This window comes from Thalia democratica, chromosome 1 (assembly GCF_965202585.1).
Source record: "Thalia democratica chromosome 1, ktThaDemo2.hap1.1, whole genome shotgun sequence".
Taxonomy (NCBI): domain Eukaryota; kingdom Metazoa; phylum Chordata; class Thaliacea; order Salpida; family Salpidae; genus Thalia; species Thalia democratica.
The window spans coordinates 57,970,714-57,985,840 of record NC_139165.1 but is presented as its reverse complement, the minus strand read 5'-3'; positions in this window follow the sequence as shown (position 1 = coordinate 57,985,840).

Genomic DNA, 15,127 nt, shown 5'->3' with positions numbered 1-15,127 from the left:
TAAAACTTAATTTTTTACCATTTGATGCCTTATAAAATAGTTAAACGATTACTACAATCATTAAAACTAATAAACTCTGATAAATCTAGTTGAATAATTTTTGTGCATAAATGTCTTATTTGTTTTCAAAAAACGCAAAACAATGTTTTAAAACTTTATTCAGAAACTTATTCAGAAACTTTTTTAATGTTCTTATAATCTTTTATAATTAGACAGATCAAACAATTATTAAAAGTGTAATAAGAAATTTAGGTACTGTTGTCTTTCTATTTAAGTTCTATTTTGTAGTTATTTTTTAAAAGGGTTTACCATATGTTCTAATAAACTATTGATTTGTACGTTGTAATGAATTTTGATAACTATTTAAACGTGATACTACATGATAAAAATATATGATGCAATATATTCAGTTTTTTAGTCTACTAAACCTTTTAAGAAAAGTTGAACAAAATTAAATATTATTATTACTATCAAACTACTTTAAACTAACTTTTACTTTATTTTTTTTAGAATGGTTTTAATTTGTAAATGCAAGGTTATCTCACTCAACTCCAGTTGAAAACTCAAATATGATAGTTCTCTTGATAATGTTAGAGTTAGTGGCTAGCTACATGAAATATAAATTTTTTATTTATACTTGTGGACAGGTATAAGATCTTACTAATCATGTACGCCTTGAACAGAATTTCTTCTGCAAACTTAATCATGCATTGAGACAAAGCAAAGTTTAAGTTTCAATTTAGAAGTGTAAATACTTGTAAATTGATCTTATTTACGATTTTCAATATTGATAAATAACAAAATTACCATAAATAATGCTTCGTAAAATAGTAATATTTTGTAAAAAAAATGTAAAAAATAAGCTAATTTTTGGTGTATTAAGTATCAATTCAAAACAAAAAATTTCCCTGAAACTATTGAAATTAGTAATATTTTAATTTTTACTGTGATATTTTTTAAGTAGTTTATATGTATAAATAACAATATTTAAAGTTGATGTAATTAATAGAAAATTTCTATGCCAACTTTAAAACGGTTTTATATTCTATTTTTTTATACTTTTTATACCATTTTGTTTAATGTGCAATCAAAGCTATAACTATGGTAGTTGTTATGTTTTACTTACGACAATATCTAACTTAACAGATAAAATTCAACTACTTTAAATAGACGTTTTATAAAACGTCGAAAGATATATTTTATATAAAAGCTTTGTTTATATTTTACTTTATAGGTTTACACAAAAGTTTACTAAACAAATTTTTGATTGCTTAAAATGCGATTCATTTAAATTTCACAAAGTAGCGTTCAATGAGTGCAACATTTGACTAATTAATGTAATTTTTCGTTTCATTAGAACACGTTTTAAATCTATAAAACAATTATTTTACATAAGTTTGCAACGCATGGCAAGTTAACGAAAGGTAAGCTGTTACGTATCTCTTAGAACAGGGTTTCTTAACCGGGGAATGCTCGCACCCCTTGGGGGTTCGAGAAGGCTTTTATTTTTGATAGAAGATTTTTCAACTTGGGCGACTGTAAGCCTAATTTTATTTTACTATACAAAAAATAACTTAATTTTTATTCAGCTAACAAGCAATTCAAATCATATAGAAAACATTAGTTTTTTTATTATTACGTAATAATCTAACTGCATAACTTTAACAAAGCTCCATACTAATTTGGCTGTGGTTTTCGATTTTAACTTATGGTTTACAAAAAGTATTACTACCATTACCTAAATCTAAAGCTTGTTATACTTATTATATCTTTTAAAAACCAAGTTTCTTTTACAAGTTTTAGACTAACGTGAGTGTATAGTTTTTTATTGAAAATATTTCTTTGGCTTTACCTATAACAGCTATTTTTAGTACACAATTCATATTAAAATGTATAAAAAGTATTTGTTTCAAGTAGAAGACTAATTTTTTCACACTTTTGTTGTCTTTATCTAACTTCTCATATTATTTGTAATAATTTGAAAAACAAAACTGACGAGGTCATAGACCGAAGCACTGTTTTTGTTAAATAGATCTTATAAAAAATATATGTCTTGATAATTAGCTCTTTTATGCTTCTTTAGAATACAGTTTTTCAATTATTTAATAATCCTTGATTATGTCGAAGAAAAGGAAGTGGAATGATAGTGATGTGCAGTTTGGTTTTACTTGCACTGAAACAACTGAAGGCCTGCAAAAACCGCAATACATGTTTTGTACTATCGTATTTTCAAACGCAAATTTGAAGCTATCTAAGTTGCGAGAACACTTTAACAATCGACATGGTGGAGCAGATGTTTCAGATCATGATGTGAAATCATTGAAAACAAAAAGGACCCACTTTGAATCACGAGGAACACTTATAAAGTTGGGTTTTGTATCTGCTGACAAACAACTTTTAATGGCTTCATACCATGTGGCGTATAACGTAGCCAAATCCAAGAATCTCCATACAATTCCTGAAGAGGTGATAAAGTTTATTATGAATTACAAAAATTGTTCTTGGAAAACAAGCTTTAAAAAATTTTGAATTAGTGCCGTATTCAAATAATGTTATTCAGAGTCGAATTAGTGATTTAAGTTCGGATATTTTATCGACCAAGTTATCGCTGGTATCAAAGCTAGTTCTTAAAAATCTCCAGTTGCACGAAACAACCGATGTTGAAAATTTCAGTAGACTTATCGCATTAGTGAGATATGAGCATGATGGTACCATAATGGAAGATTTCTTATTTTGTGAAGATTTACCAAAGAAAAGACATCTTTCAATGTTTGAATAATCTTTTTGCAGGACATGACCTAGGCATCAAAGTTAGGACTTTTGTTAAAGTAGCAGTTAAAACACGTGCACTTTTTTATGCTCATGTCTCAATACTTTTACATAAGTTTAGCTTTAAGTGAGGTACGCTATAACTAAAAAAGCTTTATCTATTCTATGACAACACTACTTAATATAAACACAGACTTAAGTGTCATATGAGGTTAGATGTAATAATTATATTTGTTCTTTACGTTAATGACATTGACGAAAAAGAACTTTTTTAAGCTTTCAATCGAATAAGTTTTTTGTATAAGTTCCTGTAGTATAATTTGTTAATTTAAACTTCATACTTTACAAGCTTAGTTCAGTCTTTTAATGCATAAACTTAAAATATGGTTTCTTTTAAACTGTTTTATTAATTTTAGTTGAGTATATGATTTGCCTTAAAATGCTGTTTTCGTTGTTTGAATTTAAAAAAAATTATTTAGAACAAATGTTGTAGTATAATTTAAACTTATTTAAATATGTATTCGAAAAGTAATAAAATAATTCGTAGTTTTCATACTACATCTTAAATTCTCAGTATTTAGACTATAAAAAAAAAGTGCAAACCTTTAAAAAATAAGAAAAACACATATTTAATTAAAATGTTTTTTGATAAATAACAACAGATAAACAACAAAAAATGTTAAAAGAATTTACTATTAATAAACAAATTAAACTTAGATTTAGTGCACCACGTCGTAGGATCAAATACTTTAGCATGTTTTTAAGTCGTACAATAAATTATAAACTATAAAGTCTATTACTATGGCAGTCTTTTTTTAACTACAAATAACATAACAAATACAAAAAATTTCAAGTACTAATAATAGAAATTTTATTGTTTATAAATAAAAAGCTTTTTTGCAACAATTATAAACAAAAGATACAAAATAACTTTTTAATTATATGAAATTAATAAATAAATAACTGTACTTTTTTACTGTGTGTTTTAAAGCAAAAAACAAAAAAAAATCAAGTACATTTGCAATCAAAAGAAGTAGTATCACTTGTAATACTATTTGAAAAATTAATACACATGTAAATAATTATTACAAGTTATTTTTACAGCTACAGATCTAAATAATTATTTTTTATTTCAAGAGGCTTTGGTTAGTTTGATTAGTTTTCTTATACGTATTTTTATCAAATGTTGCAATCTGTTTTTCATATCCTGTTTTTCTGTATATAAAATATTATTACTCTAACACCTATTTACTGATGAAGGTTTTCTTAAAGAAACTACTTTATTTACTTAAGAGAATATGTTGCAAAAATAGTTTTGGCACATACTAAAACATTATTTAAATACTTTAGTTGTTTTTATTTTCAGAAACAAGCAATAGAAAGATAAGTTGCAGGGTCATAAATAATCAACAAGAAAATCTTAAAACTTTAAAAAAAGTATTTGAGTTTTTAAATTATTTAAGGGTATGTCATTTAAAAGTTATTGAAATACTAGCTAATCATTTATCTAAACAAATTATATTTTACACTGCTAGGATTTACTTAATAACTTTTTTAACACTAATTTTTCATTTTATAAATATTTCAGCAAACATAGCTAAATTTTAAGTTATCTATGTTAGCTAGATAACTTACATATTAGAACATGTATTTTTTTTGCATTCTACCTACCCCAAGTTTTTTATAAGAAAAACAGTTTTTAGATTTCAATTTAAGGAATAAACTATTGTTTGTAGTCTAACAAGTTACAAATTCCTTATATTCTTTTCAATCTATTTCAATTTATTATTTTCTTTTTTATAAATAATGTTGTGTGGTAACCGTGTTTGTTCATGTTTAAAATTTTCTAAAAGACAAAAAAATGTTTAGCATTTTTAACTAAAGTACAAAAAAATTTTTAAATACATATAAAATAAGCAACATTTATAATCTTGTTAAAATCTATATAAACATTATATATTTAGTTATACGCTTAAAGCTATTTTTAAGAAACTTTAAATCTCGTTTTTGTTTATTGTTTTATGATTTTTACTTAAGTTTTCAATTAAATAAAATTGAATTCTTTCTTTAAACATTTATACGCTTGAAGTAAAAATTTAAAGGTGATTTTTTTTATACGAACATTTTCTTAAAAATCATAATTCACTTAGTTTTTTGTACGTTTACGTATTTAAAGTTTATCTACTTAATTAAGTCAATAAAATTATTTTTTCAACTAAAATTTTTTGATCATCAAAAACTTGTTGTAAATATAAATGTCGGTATTTCTGTTGGTTTTACTTTATTATGTAGTTTTTTTATTAAAGAAGCTCTATTAGGTGTCAGACTTTAGTAAAATCTATATTGTTTTATAAGTTAAAATAACACATATAAGTAATTATGGTGAATCGTTAAATATGTAATTGGAGTTTGTGTGTTTTTTATGAATTATAAGATACTTAACATATTGTAGTTTATATCTTGTTTTCAAGTACCATTACAATTAATTAAAAAAAAAATATTTAACAACAATTTCAACAGTTAATTGTAAAAAAATTACTTTTATTACAATATTACCTTAGAGTGCACAAATTTACTAGTTATCCTGCAACTGTGAAACTAAAGTATAAAGTGTAAAAATTGCTGAATGAGTTCAAATTTTGTTACGATAACCGAAAGGTTCTTTGTGCATCAAGTCTTAGGACCAAATATTTTGAGCGTTGTTTTTTTGTCGTTCAATAAATTTGATATTCTTATTTGTTTCAATTATTTTAAATGTATAACTTTTTTACTCTAGTTACAGTTGCAATGACTAAACTATGTAGGCGGTAGTTCTCAAAAATTGAGTTTTAAATTTTTGAAATTTAATTTCAAGTGATACCTTAAATATAGATGTATATTTTTTAAAGATTTTATTTTTTTAACATCAAGCAAAAGTTTTAAGAAAACTTTTATTTTTTGTTCAAAATAAAACTTTTATAATTAAATCTTAGTACTATAAAAAAACTAAGAATCCTTGCTAATTAAATAACTAGTTTTGCTTCAATTATATTTTTTAAGTAGAAGACCAGATTTGTTTAAAAAATTTTTTTCAAAAAAATTATTAGAAATTAATTTTACAAAATTTCAATGCCTAAAGCAGACTATTTTTACCTAAAAAAGATACCTAACACGAAAAAGCTATCAAATATCAGTTTTCTTATGTCTATGAACGTTTTCCTACTTAGTAAATAAAATCTTTCGAGTGTACGCTGCTATGCATAATGGGTTCTCACAATTCCCAAACGCACACATATCCAACCAGAATCAAACCTAACCCGATCAAATTCCACCCGAATCAGTTCCGACACAAGTCGTCACTTTTGCAAAGTTTTACTTTGTGAATTTAAAATAAAACTACATTAAAAGATATTAAACTAAGTTCAATTTTAATTTCATCATTTTAGACAAAATTCAAATACATTTAAAACTGTCGTAGTTTATAAATTAAGTATAAAACTGTTAAAACTAAAATAAACTCATCCTAAATCTAAACGGAACTAAAAAATTATTGGCACTTAAACATATTTATTAGTAAACTATAAAAAAAATAAAAATTAATATGAAAAAATACCTTTTTTTTTGATAAAATAAATTTAAAGATGACTTTAACTTACTTTAAAAACGAAAATAAAATACATAAAAGCAATAAAGTACAAATCAGGATTTGGTCAATGGTGTTCAGTTGTATCTTTTCAAGTTTAATTGTACAAACGTCAAGATTTATTTAATAACTTATCTAAATAAAAACACTTTCTGGTTGAAGAAACTAATTTTTTTTTAACAAATAAAACAGCAGTCTAGTATTTTTAGTTTATTTTGTTACATAAGTTCTTTCAGTATTCGTGTGTAAATACTGTTACACGTCTTTATTAAATTTATATTTTACAAGCTCAATCTTCCGTAAAACATAGAAGTTATTCTAGTAGTATGTGTGTGCTGATTCATGTTCTAGTGTGCTTTTCAGTTTAACTTTTGTTTTACAAGTAAGCTGGTATTACCTTTCTAACGATTCATATAAAAAATTATTTAAAAACTATAGGCTAAAATTTTTGAAATTTATTTGTCTTCTTTTTTGAATTATTTTAATAAGTAGTAACCTTAAATTTGAAATTGATACTAAATTTAAAGTATGGAATAAATTTATTTGCCAAGTTAAGTAAAAAAAAAGTTGTATTGCTTTTATAATCAGAAGTTGAATTATCCTAAAAAGTTATAATGTTATCAGACTCTCTTTCGAAAAAGAAGCTGCTTTAACAGCGTACAACTAAGTTTATACATTTATAACTGGTAGTAGAATAATAACAAAAATAAAATAAAACTTAAATTTAGTCTAAAAAACAAAATAAAGATTAAATAAATCAATCCCTGAATCGTCCTATTTTTTGTATATAACTCAATATTTATTATGTATATACTTTTTTTTCTACTTAAAATAGTCTTCAATTAGCTTTTATTTATGTTTAGTTTTATTTTAAATTAATTTCAAACTTAGTCTAATTTCATCTGATTTTAGTTTTACACTAGTATGTAGCTTGTTTTCAAACAGGTTAAATTTATTTATAATACGACTTTAGTTTAAGTATATTTTTTGTAGTGTATTCAGATAAACTTCATCAACTTAATTTTATCCTGGACATGACATTATTTTTTTATTTAATATTTTATTTACTACTTTTATTTATTATTTATTTTTTAATTTTCTCCTGGACATGACTTTAAACTGTATCCTGGTGTATGATTTGATAACCGAAAGGTTTTTTCGTACACAAGGTCCTTGAACCAAATGTTTTAGCGATTTTTTTTCGTTCAATAAACAATATTTATCTTAGTTTAAAAACTGTCAACCGCGCAAAAGTGTTGTTGTGTATGTAAAAAATTTGCCCTTTTATTAATTTTTTTTTAGTTTTCGGCCATTTTTGTGAGTTGGCGGTTAATGTTTTTATTGTTTAAGTTGTTGTTGATGTAGGATACCTTGCCAAATAGGTATACTGTTTCTACAATTATGTACCAGTTTTTAATGGTTTATTAAGCATGAAAAAAGCACTTAGTGTATTAACTTTCAAAGTTGAACGCAAACTAATTAAAGACGACATGTAAGCTAACAAATAAATTGAGCAAATAAAAAGTAAGTCAAAAATAAAATATCATTAATTTTCAAACTAACTAAGGTATGTAAGCAAATAAATTAAATAAGTAAATAAAATTTAAAAGTAACATTTATAAACAATCGTTAGTTTAAATATTCTTGAGTTTTGTCTTAAATTTTAAAGTTAAAAAAAGTGTATGTATTTTTTATAATGCTTAATGTACTAAAATAACAAATTACTTTCTTTAATGTTATTTTACTTATGGAAGAAGATACTGTAAAGCAATAAATAAAATTTAGCATTTTTAACCTTTTAGATTTAAAACTTAAATTTTTCTTGTTAAAAACTAAAATAACTTATGACTAACATATTAATTACTTTGTTATAATATAAGAGCTTAGTAGATAATAACTAACTGTTTTTTAATACTTACTTAAATAACTGAAAATAATCCCAATTAGTTTATTAAAAACATATTATATTAGATTTTGTAACAATTTTTGTAAATTAGATAACATTATTTTAATTATCGCGCAAAATAGTGCTTATAATAACATGAACTAAACTTTTAGTTTAATTAGAACTACTTGACTAAAAAAGTTTATTAGATTGTACACTTTATTTTAACAATTAAAATAATAAAATTCTCATACATAAATATTTCAAATAAAAAACAGTTTAAGTATCTAAAAAAGCTAAATACAGATAATCTGTATAGACTCTACTAGTTTTTGTTAAAACTGTATAGGTATGTTATTAGACAGAACATTGATATTATAAGAGTCCGTATTCAAACTATGATTTTAAAAATTAGTTTCTGGTAATTAGTTAATGTTAAAAATAAAAACTAGTTACATGCAATCACCGAATTTGAAAAAAAAACGAATGACATCCTCAACTTGTTTCCATCAATTCACTTTTTTTTTTGTTAACTAAACAGTTTCAAAAACATACATTTATTGTAGTGTTGCAAAAAAACAATTTACGTTTTTTTAAGTAACAAATTTTTTGAAATAATAGTTGTGTATGGAAGAGTTCTGCAATAACTGACTTTGTGGTTAAAAGCAAAATATATATAATTTAAAAGCCCGAAATATACTTTATCACTAACGGTGCGATAGCCGATTGGTCTAAGTAGCCAGAATTCTTATATGTGATATAAGATACCTATGATCGTAACCTATCATGAGGACATTTTTGTTTTTAATAAAAATAGAGTATATTTTCAATTTTTTTATCAAATAAGGTATATATATTCTTAAAACTATAAATTAAATACCATCAATTGTTGGTTTTTTTTCCATATTAGATTAAAAGTAAACTAGTTTAGTATTTATTTAAAGTAATGTTTCATCTTTATATCATTTGTTCATCTAACTAATACTAATTTAAACATATTTGTCGGTCATCTTAAATAAACATAAAACAATCTCTAATTTTTAAATAGTTTTTTATAAGCTTTTGTTGTATATGATATTTGTATTTCTTTACTAAAAGTCCGGGCAGTTATTTTTTGAACTTGTTCTATGAAGGGAGTATTATACAAGTCATACAAAACTTGCTACGACTCGAACTTAGTTCAAAGTTTTTTATATAAGCTTCTAATAACATAGAACAATTCGTTATAAGTAGTACTATGAATTTATTCTTTCAAGAATTCGTTTTACAAACTAAGTATCGTTCAAAGACCTCGTCAGTGCTTTATTAAATCTAAAAGATATGTGACAGTCATGAAAAATAGCATTTAAACAATTAAATTAAAATAAAAACAAAATTTAACTCGAAATGTTTACTCAAAAAACTAAACAAATTAAATTTCAATATTAAGATTGAGTTTAAAGTTACCTTATACTACTCTAGCTACAAATACTCCTGCTACATTTACTACTCTTAAAAGAGAAATTGTTGGTTAGATATTTACATAAACTGTTGTAAAATTTATTTGGTTTATACTTGTTGTTAGAGATAGTATTGTATTGCTATGCAGAATAAAATAGCTATAGATAAAAAAAGCTCATTTTAAAAACTATGTAATTTTGCCACTTCTGAAAAAAAAATTTTTTTGCAGCTTTCAAGACATTATGTTTAACTTGCACTTAATTTTTGTATTCTTTACAACTATGAATAATGTTTCTTTAAAAATTGTTTGAAATAAATAATAGCCTGTTGGTTAAATTAATTCACAAGATTCTTTTTAATTTTTTATCAAAACATTGTTTAAATTTTTGATAGCAATATGTAAAAACATAAGATTTTTTATTTTTTTGCACCTTTAAACTTGCTATTTCACATATGTTAATCATCTTGGTTTCACAAACTCTCAGCAGTAGACTAAATAGCTAAGACTACATTGTTCCAAGGTCAACTGAACCCAAAATTGAAATTTTACTAATACATGGCTTCATCTCCCACTTAGAGAGCACAACTAATGAAAAAATTCCTGTGAAATAAGTGTCAGAGAGCACCACAGATGAAAAACTTCCTAGTAAATGCGTGTTAGAAATTATCGCTATTGATAGCAAGGTAGTAGAAGATGAAAGGACCAGTCACGGGACCTGATTCAACCACTTGACGACACTTGAATGCAGTGAAAAGAGTAACAGTCAAAACGGAGAGGAGTTTGAGAGGAAGCAGCAGAAACATTTCTAAGCCGTGATAAGAGGGAATGGATCAGAGGATGACGAGTGCGTGGTGAAGCGGCAGCTGACGCTGGAGGAATAAACAACTTATAAGATTTAGCTATCTATAATTACTTAACTGTGTTTTGAAATAATGCTGTATATCAGTTTTTCATAATAAAATTTTTTTATCTTTTACAAAATTCATGATATAACACAGTACTGAATTAATTTTTTGAATTCACATGTATTAAAAATTTTTGATTTAAATTTATATAAACATAACAATAGAAACCCTTCGTAAGGGCTTCAGTTGAAGGGCCAAGCAAGAGAAATGTAACAAGCTTGCCCTTTGATATTAAATTGTTTTTTAGTTTTCGGCCATTTTTGTGTGTTGGCGGTTAACGTTTTTATTGTTTATAAGTTGTTGTTGATGTAAGCTGTTTTTTACACTAACTTTGATAGTGTCAACCTGTATCTAAAAAATACTTTATTGCTTTTAATAGTGTAAATAAAAAAGACTTCTATTGATAACTCTGTAGCTCTTGTATTTAATTCTATAAAAACTAACTTAGCTCTAAATATAAAAGTAATCCCTTAAAACAGGCCATTAGGGTTACATGTAAACGTGACAAGCAAAACTGATTGGGTTGGAGTTGATTCAAGTGGGAATTGATTTGGCTGGAAATTGATTCGGATTTGAACTGAGCGCTTCCCGTAAAAGTTAACTGCAAATTTGTTGAGGTGAAAATTGATCGGATGGGAATTGATCAGGGTGGAAACTGGTCGGGTGTGAATTGATCGTGTCGGAACTGTACGCAGGTTGTAGCTAATCGTGTCTCGCATAGTTACCATATACGAGTTAGAAAAGTGTTCTTGCTATCAAAATAGGGCTTTAAAATGAAGCTTCTATAAACATAAACATTGTATATTGTGTATTGTTTTGCACTTTATTCAATAACATTACAAAGCTAATAGTTTTAGGAAGCACAATACTTTAATTTAAAAAACCAAAATTATAACAGCTCTGTAGCGTGTAGTTAAGAAAAAATAGCAATTGAAACACTTTACCTACAATAATACTTTGGTGCACATACGGTTTATTTTATATTTTTATTTAATATCTAAAATTTCTGAATATACATTTTATAACTTATTACTTTATTATACATGTTTTTTTTTTATACAAAGTTACCTATCTATAAAGTTGTTAGTATTTTATTTGCAGTGTATAAACATCACAACTGGTTTAAGTTTACTTCAGAATTTCTCGACATGATACAATGTTACTTTATATGAATAAACGATAATCAAAATACAGGTAAAATTTATTTTTACTGTTTCTCATACTGCCCAACTTTAGCACGGGATATCTTTTTTTGTTATAACAGATAGATTTTTTTTTAAATCTAATCTATGTCTTTAAAATAAAAGTTTAAAAACTTGAGATTCATTGTTGTGCGGGGCCCCTTAAAAAAAGGTCATTTCAACTGATTTTCAATTAGCTGAGTTACTCTATTAAAAACTGTTTTTATAACTTTTTTATAAAATTAATATAGATAGGTAAAACAAAATCTTAAAGCAATTTTCATTTCAAGTTTGCTATTAAGTTAAGGCAAAAATATGATATCTTTGTTTTCACCACACGACAATAATTTTTTCATAAAAATATTATTTTTGTAAATATACAGTTTTTTAAATTACCATTATTTTTTAAGTTTATATATCATTTCCTGCAAATAAGCACCATATATATTACAAATAAAGTAAAATAAATTTAAATAAATAACATTTTATCAGCGAAAAAACTTCAATTATTCAAATCATCTGTCAAAAGTATTATATATATTAAAAATTAATTTATGAAAAATATATACACTAGTGGAATAAAACTTTAAATAGATGACAAATATAAAGTCGATAATAATGCAAAAATATCATTTAATAACAATCTATTGAAAATAGTACTGAAAATGCTATTGAAAAAAAATAATAATGTAAACTTAATAATAAAAAGTAATAGTTTTATGTAATTTAACGGCAAATAAAAGTAAATTAAAAACAAAGAAAACTTACAAAATTTTACTTATATATACACTTAAGTTCAATTGCTTGTCTTAACCTGATTATAACTTAAAATATTTTTTTAAAGGCTTTATTGCACTAATGTTTTTCTTAAAAATTTTCAATTTTAATGTTCTCAACATATAACTTGATCACATAAATTTTATATTATATTATTTTTCGTTTTTACCATTACTACTTTATAACAGGTTTACAATTTGAAAATCCGCTTTGCAGTGAATTAGTGTAATTGTGTTTCTTAAAATAAGAAAACTACAATCAACTAACTTATTTTTAATATGTTGTTTCATGTGTTTAATTTATATAAGTTAGTTTTGAAACATTTAAATTTTAAATAGAACAATTAATATTATTAAAGTACACTTAAAATGAACTTTTTTTCAAAGGGGCCGTGTCACAATTATTGATCACCAAATAATAACCTTGTGACTTTTTTTTAAGACAAAGCTTTGTTCTTTAAAACAAAATAAAATTGACTGCTCTATAAGTCCTAGACAAGACGTTAAAAAGTATCCAAGTCGTGTACGATCGATAACCGAAAGTTTTTTTTTTGTAATGAAGTTAATATTTCATTTTAATATTTTAAAGCGTGTGAAAATTATGGAATTTTTTGTAACAATAAAAGCATTTGATAAGTTTCTTAAAAACAACATTGTTTATTCAAAGGAGTTAATTTCTTTTCAATGAACACGTAATAAGAAATAAGTTTTCTTTGATTTTGATACAAAATAAACAACATTTTGAAAGTTATGAGCATTCGGGAGAGAATTCGGCAGTAATTGGTGTGCTTAAGTATAATGCCTTACAAACACTTTAAATTTAAGACGCTTTCATGATCAAATTTTAAGATACGTATTTTATTATCATTTGTGCGTGTTTAACTGTAGTTTTAGGTATAGTGTGATGTAGTTATAATGTATCTTTGTGTCTTTTAGTTCATGTAAATAAAAGATAAGTTTGTTTCGATTGTTGTATTAATTTGCTATACTACTTCTCTAAATGAGATATCGTGCATCCAGTCCTAGTACCAAACATTTTATGCGCTTTTTTAGTCGTTCAATAAACAATATTTTTTATGTTAAGAAAGATACCCCGAGCTAAATTTTGTCAATACGAAAAAAATTAAAAAACTAGTTTTACAAAATTTTACTTGTTGTATATGAAATTAATCTTTTAAAGAAACTAAAGGCAGAAGCGCCAACTTTCCTAAAATAAATTTAGCCATTTAAAATTTTTCTCTCTAAATCGATAATTATACCTAGTTTAAGGAAAACTATATAAATAAATATCTTATAACACTAAGGTTTTTTCAGTTAGAATATAAAAGTTAGGAACATTTAATAAACTCTTTTTAGTTGTAAGTGCTAAGCATTTAGAATTTCAATAAACTAACTATTTTCTACTTAACTAAAATCCGAAATGATAAAACTAACTTGTATTTCAATTAATATACAATAAAGCAACTTAAACTTTAGCATAAAGCTTGAAAAAAACTAAATATATATTATAACTTGTGTCACATTTTCATCACATACAAACTCAAATTAGCCTGATTTATGAAAAATAGCTTAATCTTGTCTGAGTTTTTTAAAACCTTTAAGCTAAGACTGAGTTTGCGTACTTAAGTTGGGTTATTTTGAGTAGTTTTCCTTAATTTAGAACTAGTCTGAGTGAGTGCAAGATTTAAAATTTTAAAGTATTTTCAATTTATCATTTTGTAATGTTCTAAATACTGTAATTTCTAAAATTACTGTATAAAATTATTTTATACAATAGCAAGTTAGTTGATGGACAACTACTAAAATACAGCGAAGTTAAGACTAACTGCTAACTAAATACTTTTTTTTGTTGTAATATAGTGTATGTTAAAATAGAAAAAAAATAGTTTAGACACACTTTTATTTCACATTTCAAATTGCAAATGTTATTAAACACAATTAATAAAATTTCTTTAATAATACTCATTGCGTAGCTTATTAAATTTTATTAAGTTCAAAAAAATCGTTAAACTTGTTTTTTTCTCATCAAGTTTCTGTATAACCTTTGCCTATTTATAATACACACTAAGTTGTACAGCAGAAATAAATATATAATAACCTAAAATAAAATAATTATTATATGTTTTGATTTTTCGAAAACTAATCAAAAGATCTCAACTTCTAGAAAAGAGTTTATATTTGTTTAATTCTTTCAAAATGTTTTAAAGCAGACTCAGTTTTGGTCAAAGAGCTCTTTTGTGCTTCAGTTTTTAAGCACAATTTTACTTTAATAATGTTTACTTTGAAAACTTACAAGAAGAAAGAAACCTGTATATAGGTTCTTATTATTGTTTTATTGTATACTTTTTGATTAACATTTTTGTTTTGATGATTAACTAAAAAAAAATATAAACTATTAAGATAAAAATCTAATTAGTTTTGTTTTATTAGTAAAGATTTGTTTTCAACTAAAGTTTATTTGTTTTTATTCATTTTTGTTTTAGCACTGTATTTCATGACTATCATACATCTTTCTATGTTTTTTAAATAAGCACTGAAGAGGTCTTTG